Source organism: Pagrus pagrus (assembly GCF_965226575.1).
Source record: "Pagrus pagrus genome assembly, chromosome: 13".
Taxonomy (NCBI): domain Eukaryota; kingdom Metazoa; phylum Chordata; class Actinopteri; order Spariformes; family Sparidae; genus Pagrus; species Pagrus pagrus.
This window is the reverse complement of record NC_140197.1, coordinates 1552603-1564187: the sequence shown is the minus strand read 5'-3', so window position 1 is coordinate 1564187 and position 11585 is coordinate 1552603. Positions and strand designations below refer to the sequence as shown.

General features: G+C 41.6%; 1 protein-coding gene across 2 annotated transcripts in view; it reads left to right on the top strand.

The window, feature by feature from the left end:
* Nucleotides 1–6056: 6056 nt before the first annotated feature.
* Nucleotides 6057–11585, top strand: part of fbxl16 (F-box and leucine-rich repeat protein 16) — a 39920-nt gene continuing 34391 nt past the window's right edge. For both annotated transcript variants that reach the window (XR_014623818.1, XM_084370375.1), the window contains exon 1: nucleotides 6057–6428. The gene's annotated coding sequence lies outside the window, so the exon portion shown is untranslated. The remainder of the gene's footprint in view (nucleotides 6429–11585) is intronic.

Here is an 11585-nt window from a genome sequence, read left to right as displayed (position 1 = left end):
TGTTTGTCTGTTTGTGGATAAGTATTAATTCATTCATCTTCACACAGTTTGAATATGATAATTGTAATTCTTAAAACCCAAATAATGACATTATAAAAATGTCTCTGGAACATTAACCACACACTTCTGATCAGACAAGACGGTTGTTTCAAGCCCCCTTGAAGAAAAGCAGTGTATCTAGTGTATCCAAGTAATGTGTCACAGAGCTCCTCTACCACTGAAGGTATTGTAGCAACCCTCGTCTTTAAGAGACACTAACCCTAAAACAAATCTCATTGATTGAGTGACTGGAGAAGAATTACATGTCTTTTCATGTTTGAACTAATGTCTGACAGATACAATACTATTATCATTATTATTATTATTATTATTATTATTATTGTTGTTGTTATTTTGCCATTATAAGTGAAATAACGACTTAAACACATACAAATTAAATAAAAACAAATCAAGCACAAACTATTGGCGTTCAGCAGATCTGGTGAAACATATCATGTCATTAGTTTCTTTAGTTACTACTAGAAATATTATATAAATGTTAAAAATGACCACAATGTTAAAGCAGCTATGATCAATATTTTTCTACAAACAATGTATCAAATAACAATGTGAAAACAGCATGATAATGTGAAAGGATTCTCATCGTTTCACTCTCTAGCCAACAGCTAAAAGAGAGTGAATATTGGACTTTGGGCTCTATTCTTTGGCTCAGGGGCTGTGTGCTGTGAGCACAAAAATATCTGTAATCACTCACCATACCTACCTCATGAAGCTATCACATGAAATAAAACACCAAAGATTATCATAATGAATGTAAACAACGAACATGGCTATTGTTAGTATTCATGACCATCATATTAATATTGGGAAATTTTGGCGGCACTTTCTCTGCCATTCTTGTGTCACTAGCTTGCTAGTAGCTTTAGCATTACATCCATGTAGCCTTGTGGAAGACTCCGGTCATACGCATTAAGTGGAGAGTGCAAAGGTCAAAGTGTGTGCCTAGCGAATCTTTTCACACAGGCTGAATGAGACAGTTGGATGGGCTTATTAGAGGTGGCAACCGCCACTAATTAGGGATGTGCCGATATGGAAATTCTGGGCTGATATGATGTTTAAAATAGCAATAGTAAACCAATACCGATATTTTTCTACTTTTCTTTTTGTCGTTATTCATTCTCACTTATGTGTCTAGAAAACAATCAAACCCTCCTTATAAAAGAATAACTGAGCTTTTTAAAGCCATTAGGCTCTTTATTCCAATTATCTGTGAATGAGCACCAAGTCCATCATATTTCAATCATACATTTGTAAAACAACCCTCAAAATGGCCTTTTCTCCCCATGCAAAAGACTCCTTCAAAAGCCTTTTTTTTTTGCTATAAAACTCAATGAGGAGTTTTTTCAGTATGTAGCCCAACAAAAACTATCTCGTTGTGTAACATAAATACATGTAAAAGCGATTAGAAAATATGTGCAATTAGAAAATCAATAAAATATAGAAGAAACATTTAAATTGCTGTGTTGCCCTCCTACTTGGCCTTCCTGGTGCATTTTGCTCCAGAATCTCCTCTAACATGTCATGCAGAGTGGACCGTGCCCTGTCCATTCATTCCCTCTTTCTCTGTGAGTGATCAGTTCTCTCTCTCGTCCCATTTTCATTTCATTTCCAGCTCCGGCAGCAGGCCTGTCCATCTGTTGAGTGTAAAGTGCTCCTCTCTCTGTTGTTTAACATCCACATCAAAGTAGTGGTCCTTATATTTAAGGTTCAGTGAGGTTGCAATGCAGAATATGGGATCCGACTCCATTAGAGCAAAGTCTTTGTTTACAGCCTCTAATAACATCGTCTTTGTTGTTTTAACACTGTGGTCTGTGTCAGCATCCACTGAAAAGACGTCTCAGTTCTCTCACCAAGGAGATCACGCCAGAACAGGCCACTGATATATCTTGCAGACTGCAATTCACTGATCCTTCTCCAAGACAGTAGCCTATAAAACTCCCACACAGCCGTCAGTTTCTTTTACTTTTGTTTGAAAACAAACCTGATGTATGCTCAGCATATGCACACGGCATGTTGTTAGAGTTGTGGAGAAAGTAATGGCTGCTGTTCACGCGGAGGTGGGCTGAACAGTGTGTGTACCCAGCACAAAATGTTTGAGACACAACAGCTTGACATCAGCCACTGACATCAGTGAATGCCATCTTATTTGCTGGTCAGACTGATACTGATGTTGGGCCAATAAATTGATGCATCCCTCCTACTAATACTGTGGTTTTTATTTTATTTGTCAGAGCCTTTGGTTTATTGATTGCTGTCAGGATGTTCGGAGTTTTTTTAAATACATAGCAAAAAATCTTTCTAGAATGATTTACTGACCCTAGCTTTAAGTATTTCAACCTCATTGTAAAATCATTGAATTAACTAAGTATGTTTACATCCCTATTGGGAAAATATGAAAATATTATTCAAGGTGTGAACCATAATCTAAGTGCACCAGATACTGTTTTAATTTTCCATTGAACTGGTTCAATAATCCACCTAATCAAACAAAATACTAGAATACCATAACAGACACATTGTACTCTTCTCCTTCTAACTGTTAGTTTTGTCTTTGACTCGTGGATCTCAGTGGTGGAATATAATTTGACAGAACAACTACTCGTTAACTGATGAGGGTTTTTATATTAGTAGCTGAGATAGCTGGTAGAGGAACAACCCACACAGCTCATTATTTTTAGGTAACTCCACATTCTCAGTCTCTTTGCTGCTGGCTTTGCACGTACCATCATAGCACACTGCCATGTAGCTAGAGGTCTGAATACTTTGGTGAGAAACAATGAATGTAAACACAACAGGGATTGTTAACAGGACACTCCACAGGGTAGCGACACTGGGCTTAAACACTGCCATGTTCAATTAAACCACACCTTTCTTAGCAGAACACTTTTAATGGAAATCTGTCTAGCTATCTACTGTATGACATGCACATACAAGGATAAATCCATCAATCACATGCTGATATGACAAGCAAGATCAGGTAAGACTGCAGATTACAGATGCAGCTAGAAGGTGCTATTTTCATTGTTTATGTGTGGTAAATGTGTCTGTCAGTGATACGCTCAATGATGAAACAGATTGTTATTATTATTTATTATTACCACACACACGCACACACACACACACACACACACACACACACACACACACACACACACACACACACACACACACACTAATAATTGTGTGGTAATTGTAATAGTCATGCTCTGTTGGAGAACCCCCTCCCCCTCTATTCATTACAATTCTTCTTTCTCTGCTAAGGATCCCTGCATTTTTTAAATTCTAATATGCACACTGTGTAGAAGTACAAATTCACTCTCTGTTTCATTGTGCCTGTGTGTGTACCTGTGTGTATGTGTATGCTTTGTACAATATCATGCAATGCCCTATGTGTTGTGCTTGCACGCATGTTGTCCATGGATGGTTTGTGTGTCTGTGGGTGTAACTCTTTGTGCCGAAGGGGGTGGGAGGCTGAACAGGCGGGTAGGATTCTATAAATAGAAAGCTCTCCAGCTCCCGGCCTCTTTGGAGAGAGAGACACACACAAAAAGAAAGACATGGAGAGAGTCAGAGGCAGCTGCGCTATGCTCGCCTGGAAGATATAGAACAAACAATTGAGGAGAGGCAGTGAGCCATGGCGTCACTTCCTGATGGAGGTGAGGCCCATAACAGGAGAAACCCCCAGAGAGCTTTATGGCGATGATTCCCAAACTGATTGTAACCCCTTCAAATGAAGCAGCGTCTACATTTGACCTCACATCACAGGTTATGGGATTAGGACGGGCCCGAGGTGTGAGCTGTTCAAAGAGATCAAATATCCCTTTACACATGGTTTCATTTAAAAAATCTCAGAGACCCACAGCATTAAAGCTATGGTCTACGATTTGAAAGATTTGTCATTATCATTAACATCATTTAGATGGTGGTTATGGTCCAATAGTACGACCTACACAATGTGAAGAGCAAAAGGAACCAAATAAATCCATTCTCTCTAGTGTCTGTAAAACTGAAAAGAAATTGACCAATAGGAGCCATCCGGCCCGGATGGCTCCTATTGGTCAATTTTCCGATCCAATCCCCTCGCTCACTCTCCTGCTCCTGCTCACGTCTGGTCCCGACCCACTTCCACATTTGAAACTACAAGCGGACAAGAGGTTTGTTTGGCCCTGAGCTGTTCAGCTGCCTCTGCTCGCCCCACTGACAAAGAGTCAAAGAAAGAAAGTCTGTCACTGAAAAGACACAAAGTGGAGATGTGAAACAAAGAGGGCTCAAACCGAATAAACATTTGGTCATTACTTGAGCGGTGTCCGTGAAGATATGGACCTGATGCTGATACAGCGGAGTTTCTGTTGAGCAGGTAACCTTCGTCTTTATTGTGGATGTTGTGACACAGATAACGTTCATGCCGATGCTGCTGATGACTGTGAAAGCTGCCGTTAGTTTGTTTCTGTGTTATTAGACGGTGTCTGTCTCTGCAGTGTTGTCAACACTTGTTTACTTGTTCGACAGAGACGTTAGCCTCTATGCTAACATTGTAAGCTAACAACAAGCTAACATTGCTAACATGTTTACACCAAATCAGCCTATTTATTTGCTCGTGGCAGCTAAATGAAGCAGCAAGTAAGATGAATGAATGGATGAATGAAACCCCAACGCGAAGCGGAGGGGTTTCGGATTTATTTCCGGATTTTTATTTTATTTGTCCGGATTTATTTCTCCATAACAACCTCTCGCCCGGTCACTACTCAGCTGTTTTGCTAACCCTCCTCCCGGTCCTGTCCGTTTGTTTTCAACGAAGCCTTTGCTAGATCAACATGATGGATTATCATAAACGCGTTACGATGTGTGTATTTGTGTGTCTTATCTGTCATAAACAAGAGATTACGGTTTACGGGCACGTTTGTGTCGCGGTCTGGTGCTACTCAGACAACAGCTGGGACACACACAGCTGGTCTGAGACTCACACAGGTTTATTTTTCAGCCACAATGTGGAAGCGATCGTTGTGATGAAAGTTGACGGCAGCATCTGTTAGTCTCTTGGCCCTCAATAACTTTTAGAAGTGGCTAACTTAGCTGTTGTAACTTATTACGTAGCTGTAACGTAACGTAGCTGTAACTTGCTAATGACGTTACGCTAGCTTGGCTGTGGAGCTTAGCTGTGGACATTGTAATGACTTACAAGATTTACGTGAGACTTTACCTGTGAATCAGACATCGTTACTCCACATTCAAAGCTGGGCTGTATTTGGTCTGACACACCGCAAACACTGCTCAGGAACGGCTAGAGGAACACAATAAAGGGCCCAAGGTGTTGACTGTTGACAATGTATTTGTGTGTGTGTGTGTGTGTATAGCCTATGTATGTATATGTGTATATATGTATATATATATATATACACACACACACACACACACACACACATATATATATATACATACATACATATATGTATATATACATACATGCAGTATTGATACACCTGTACCGACTGTGCTTTCTCACTCTTGCTCTCAGCAAGTTGACACAAAGACACAAAAAAACGTAAATGATGTGTTTGTGTGTGTCAGTTTATTTCACTTATTAATTTGTTTTATATGATATAATCAACAGCCATTAACACATTACACACAATAAAGCACTGACGGTCAGTGTTTACTGGTCAGCGTTGTACACAGTCAAGCAAAGAAATGGCCACTCACACAAACACCTGGAATACAGTCTGAAAACGGGCTTGTTAGCATACTCACACACTATTTGTGTGTATGTCAGTATGACACATGTAGGCAGCAGCTCCATGTCGCTGGTCAGCAGTGCTGGAGTCAGCTGTGGTTCAGTGACGGCCTCAGTGTCTGTGCTGCAGAACAATCACAGGCTGCTTACATAAGGAGCGGAGTGGCTGCGCTGCGCTGCTCCAGTTGCCCTATCCTATCTCTTTAAATGAGACAGAGCTGCTCCGCTCTGCGCGTGTGTGTGTGTGTTGTGTGTGTGTGTGTGTGTGTGTGTGTGTGTGGAGGAGAAATTACGAGACAGAGAGGGCCACTCTGTTGTGGAGGAGGACTAGGCGATCGAATACACATCAGAGGAGCGTTTCTTTGACACAGAATTACAGCGTGTTGCAGAGGAGGCTGTGGATCGGTTCCCCTGCGTTGAACTGCTTCTTATTTTGGACCTCGGCGCTCTTCTTGTATCGATGGGCTCGGTAGCCGCATCTCTCGCCTCCCGATAGGACATAACGGGCAGGGCTGCGTCCTAATAATTATTTATTTCGCCTCCGCTGCGCCGCAACGTTGGGAGAAACGTGATCGTGAGGCTGCGATAACGGCGTGGTGACCATGGATTAATACCCGAGTGAATTTTCTTCTGAGAGGTAAGGGATGCTGCAAAAAAAAGGCCGGACGAGGAGGATGTCTCCATGGGTACAGATTGTGTGTATAGCGTGTCTGCGCTTGTGATGGATGACGGCTGGGGGGAAATGGCAGCAGCATCCACACTGCGGCTCTTTGCTCAGACGAGGCGGAGGAGACCGCAGGCAGATCGGGGTGATGTGGGTGAATGGCGCTGGGTGTTCCAGCTCTTTGTGTGCATGGTGGGGCCTTTGGGAAAAGGAGCTGATCAGCCGCATCGAGCTGCGTATTATTAACAAACACAATGACGTCAGCGTCTGTCAGTGACGCAACCTCCTCCGTTCTCCTTTGCACAGCAATGTGTGTGTTGGTTTTTTCATCCTTTTCAACCAGGTGTTGGGTTTTGTTGTTTGTTGTGGTTCCACCCCTGATGCTGGTCAGCTCTTTTCCAGCCTCTGCAGGCTCCACAACATTTCTGTAATTCCTAGTGTTAAATATGATTGAGTTAATGATACATACCCCCCCACCCCCACCCCCACCCCCTTTTCCCCCCTTAAGTGGTTTTAAGGTTGAACAAAAACATTTCAATTTTCAAACATTCTATGTTTGAAAACCTTGTTATTTCCTGTAGAATTGAATAGGGAGTTCTGAGGATATTACCTTGTTTTGCTGCACAGCATGCGTTTGTAATGACTGACCCTGATGGTGGTGGTGGGGCGTGAGGGCTACACTTCCCATAATACAGCTTAATAATGTATTATTGGATCAATCTCAGTAAATGTCAAAATCCCTCTCCACACCTCTTTATTTGAACTCATCATAAGATCATCAAACTTGACAAAACTCCTCCAGGAAGGTGCTCGATGCAGGATGGTAACCGATGTGGATAGTAGTGGGTTAACAAACCTATACACTGTTAGCCTACCAAGTTGGAAAGTGGCTATTGAAACAAGTATGATTATCACTGTTTATGATTAAGCCTAACCCTAACCAAACTATGACCATTTGACAACATTCATAACATTCCAAAAGTCCTACTATGGCATACTATATAAACTGTTTGTCATCAAGCTTTATTTTAAGAGTCAAACCAGAAGTTATTACTGGAGGTATTATTGCTCACTTGACCACAGAGCCAATTCAAAACTGTTGCTAGAGGGCAAGGTAGTCAAGTTAGGCCAGTTAGTTGCATGCTTACAACAGCAGATATTTCTGCAACACAATATATAGAATATCATAATAGATATCGAAATACCAAAACAGCTATTTATTCACATTCTGCCGATAATTTTGAATGACAACATGTTGTGTACTCCAGGGGGTGACAGCGGCTAAGGTGGCACAGTAAGTTTGTTCGTCAGGACAGTCTTCCTGGACAGTTTACATACAACCGTGTTCTGATATTGAAGAATGTACCCTAAAAACAAGGCTGATTAGATTTAAACCGGAATATAAGATTATCACACTTATTTAGGAATGTAGTGCAAGAAATTCACTGAGCAATTGACATTAAATATTTTTGTCTTGATATACTAGTGCTTGAAGTAAGTCTTCCAGCCTTGAAGCAGGTGTTTTACGGACATGTCCCTTGTATTTAGTTAAAAACAAGATTGTCTGGTCAAGGTGTGGAAATGTGCCAATTCGTTACTGAGGTAGTCAGTGGTAGAGTTTATTTTTGTCGTGGCCCCAGTAATACTTGTTGTTGACATGCACTGAAGTAGCAGATCACATGACATCTTAATGCATGTAGTCAAAAAAGCATATATTGCGGACACTTTGGAATGACAGTGGAAAGATTCCAATGTCATATAAGTCTTCAAATCAAAACACTAAAACAAAAAAGTGATCAAAAGCCAACATGTAAAATTTCAAGCACATACAATATCTTTAAGTTAAATTCTTCTCTACTGCTTTTTTCTAATCAGGCCTACACATAGAGCATCTTTATAATAAAAATCATGAATTTATAATTTATAGCCTTTAATGTGTTAATCCCTAGATAAGCAGGTTGTTGCTTCTTCTGTAACATTGAAATTAAAAGGACCATAGACGTGTAATGATCTGCACGGATGTTTTTTTATGCCTGTAGCCTGTATCCGTGTGTTTGCTTGTCAGATTTGCTTGCGGGACAAGCAGAAAATAGAATAGATGGCAAAATGATCGCTGCAGGTCATAAGCCGAGCACAGAGCACCACGCTCTGTCTGGACAGCCCAGTTGGGCTTCTGAAAGGAAACGGGCAGTGCTCTGTGGTGCCACCGCCTCCTGCATGTCCCTTGCAAGTGAGATAGACAAATGTCAATAAAGGGGAAAGCCTCACATCAGGTTAAGTAAAATTTGGAAGCATATTTTTTATTTTTTTATCCCACATAGAAACTGAAAAACACCCACTTGACTTGTATCACTATGAAATCAGGAGGTTAATGGGAGAAATTATCAGGGTTAAAAATAGGGAGACTCCCGTGATCGGGAGTGTTGGCAGGTATGCCCCCTGCCAAAACCATTTGGGCTGATTATATTTGAAAGGGCATGAAATGTTAAGACTCGACTGCCTGGACCAATGGTTCAACTCTGCTCACTCAGTCACTGACAAACATGTTTGTAGGGCTGGCCCCGCTATTGCGGTCCGGCCAGTAATTCAAATAAAGACAAAATTACTTCAAGACATCAAGACAAGGCAAGGGACATTTACCCGGAGTCAAAGGGTCTTCCTTTGAAAGCGGTCGATAATCCATTTATATTATAAACAAGATCAACTACATTTTGAATCTAAATTAAGGATTATTACACTTGGTTAGGTCTTGTCTTTTGTGCTACGCTGGGCACGGATTTGAGCCTGGTGTAAGATAGAGCCCAAAATGCTGTTTAATTTTCCTGTAAAACTAAGTGTGAAGCAACTTGGTATTTACATATCAAAGCAGGGGTGGTTCTAGGTTCAATGGAGATCCAGGGATTAGACACAGGCGACATGAGGCATCACAATTTGGCATTGGTCGACGCTGGGCACCAACCACATAATAATCTGAGTTAACACTCAGATTGTTGGGTAATATGAAAGCATAGATGAACTGGATTGGTTGGATTGTACTGTATGGGAGGAATTTCATCCTGACAAGATACATAAAAAAACAACAACTTCAATTTCTGAGTACCAAGATAACTAGAAGAGTGTACTAAGTAGAGTGCAGATCTTTGCCAGGTGTGTCAGGGGACATGTGGGTTGGACACAAGGAGTGCAGGGTAGACTGTGTGTATGGCTCTTCTCTTCTAACCATAAATAAACTGATCTTTTTCATATATCTTTACAAAAACACAATCACAATTGATATTGATATGGCTTATGTAACACTCATATTACATTTTAGTTTCCAGTTGACACATACACATACATGAATGTAATGAAATGGATGTGTTTGTGTGTTTGACATCGACTGTACCTTCCCACAGCAGTTGGGCAATGGCTTCTTTTGGGGTACGGCAACATCACTTGAACAAATGGACAAGGGTGTACCCCATGCAGAAATGCAGTACACTGTTATACTAGCACTGGTTGTAATATTAATAATGGCGGTTTGTGATGATCATGATTACATTCTCTAATGTTTATTTTGGGGCGGGAGTACGTGGTTACCTGTTGTAGCATGGGAATTTTTTAATAAATTTTTTATTTTTATATTAATATGTCAGGAGGGGTGTTTGAGCATATTTAAATATTGGGGGAATGTGTCCTCCTCAGCATATATTATAAATATTGCTATGATGTGCTTATGTCTGATATTGCACTAGATACAAACGTCAGGTCAAGTGTTGCTTCTGTATTTTGCACGCTTATACTGGATACTGTTTTCCTTCCGCTATTAATTTACCACTGTGATAATCTATCAATTCTTCAACTACACCACTTGCATCTGTGTTATTGCTCCCCATAATGAATAATATGAATTTAAATACCCTCGCTTTTCAGGAGATCACATATTAGGGTCTATTTCATTTGCATTTTTTCCTGATTTCAGTACTAAAAAAGTGGGGACTGTATGGGTACGTAACTTAAGGGCCATGATGATCAACATCATGTGCTGCTCCCATATTATCTGCTTTGAACATTGTTATGGTTGTGCCCTGTTTCCTGAAGTTACACTATCTATTAAATTCTTTGGCCCTCCACGCCCACTTGGATAGGTCCTGTAAATTGATATCACTCATATTACGCATGTTAAATGTCCCACCAGGGACAAAAACACTCTGGACCACTGCTACACTATTTTAAAGGACGCATATCACTCTGTCCCCTGTGCAGCTTTGGGGCTCTCTGACCACTGCATGGTTCATCTTCTCCCAAATTACAGGCAGAAATTCAAATCTGCTAAGCCTGTAGTGAAGACTATTAAGAGATGGACCACAGAGTCAAAGCTGGAGTTACAGGCCTGCTTTGACTGCACAGATTGGAGTGACACTGTGACATCCTACACCAGCTTTTGTGAGGACATGTATGTGCCGACCAAAACCTTCTGCACATACAGCAACAATAAACCTTGGTTCACTGCAAAACTCAGGATGCTTCGTCAGGCCAAGGAGGAGGCCTACAGAAGTGGGGACAGAGTCCTGTACAACACGACCAGGAAGACGCTGACAAAGGAGATCAAAGTGGCAAAGAGGTGTTACACTGAGAAGCTGAAAAACAGTTTTTCAGCTAACAAGCCTGCGTCAGTGTGGAGAGGTCTACAGGAGAACACCAACTACAGAAGACCATCCCCCCACATTGCAGTGAACCGTGAACTGGCTGACGACCTGAATGTCTTCTACTGCAGGTTTGAGATGCCAACATTCACACCAATCACCCACTCCAGCATCAAACAACCCTCATCACCCCCTACACCCCCCTCACCCCTCCCTACTGACCCCCCACCATCACTCAGGATCTGTGAAGAGGATGTGTGTCAGCTCTTCAGGCAACAGAAGACCAGGAAAGCTCCAGGCCCACCCAGCTGTGTGAAGTCCCCTTATGCTTCAAAAGCTCCACAATAATCCTGGTCCCCAAGAAACCAGCAATCTCAGGACTAAATGACTACAGGCCCGTGGCCCTGACGTCTGTGGCCATGAAGTTCTTTGAGAGACTGGTGTTGAGCCACCTGAAGGACATCACAGGCCACCTGCTGGACACCCTGCAGTTTGCATACCGGGC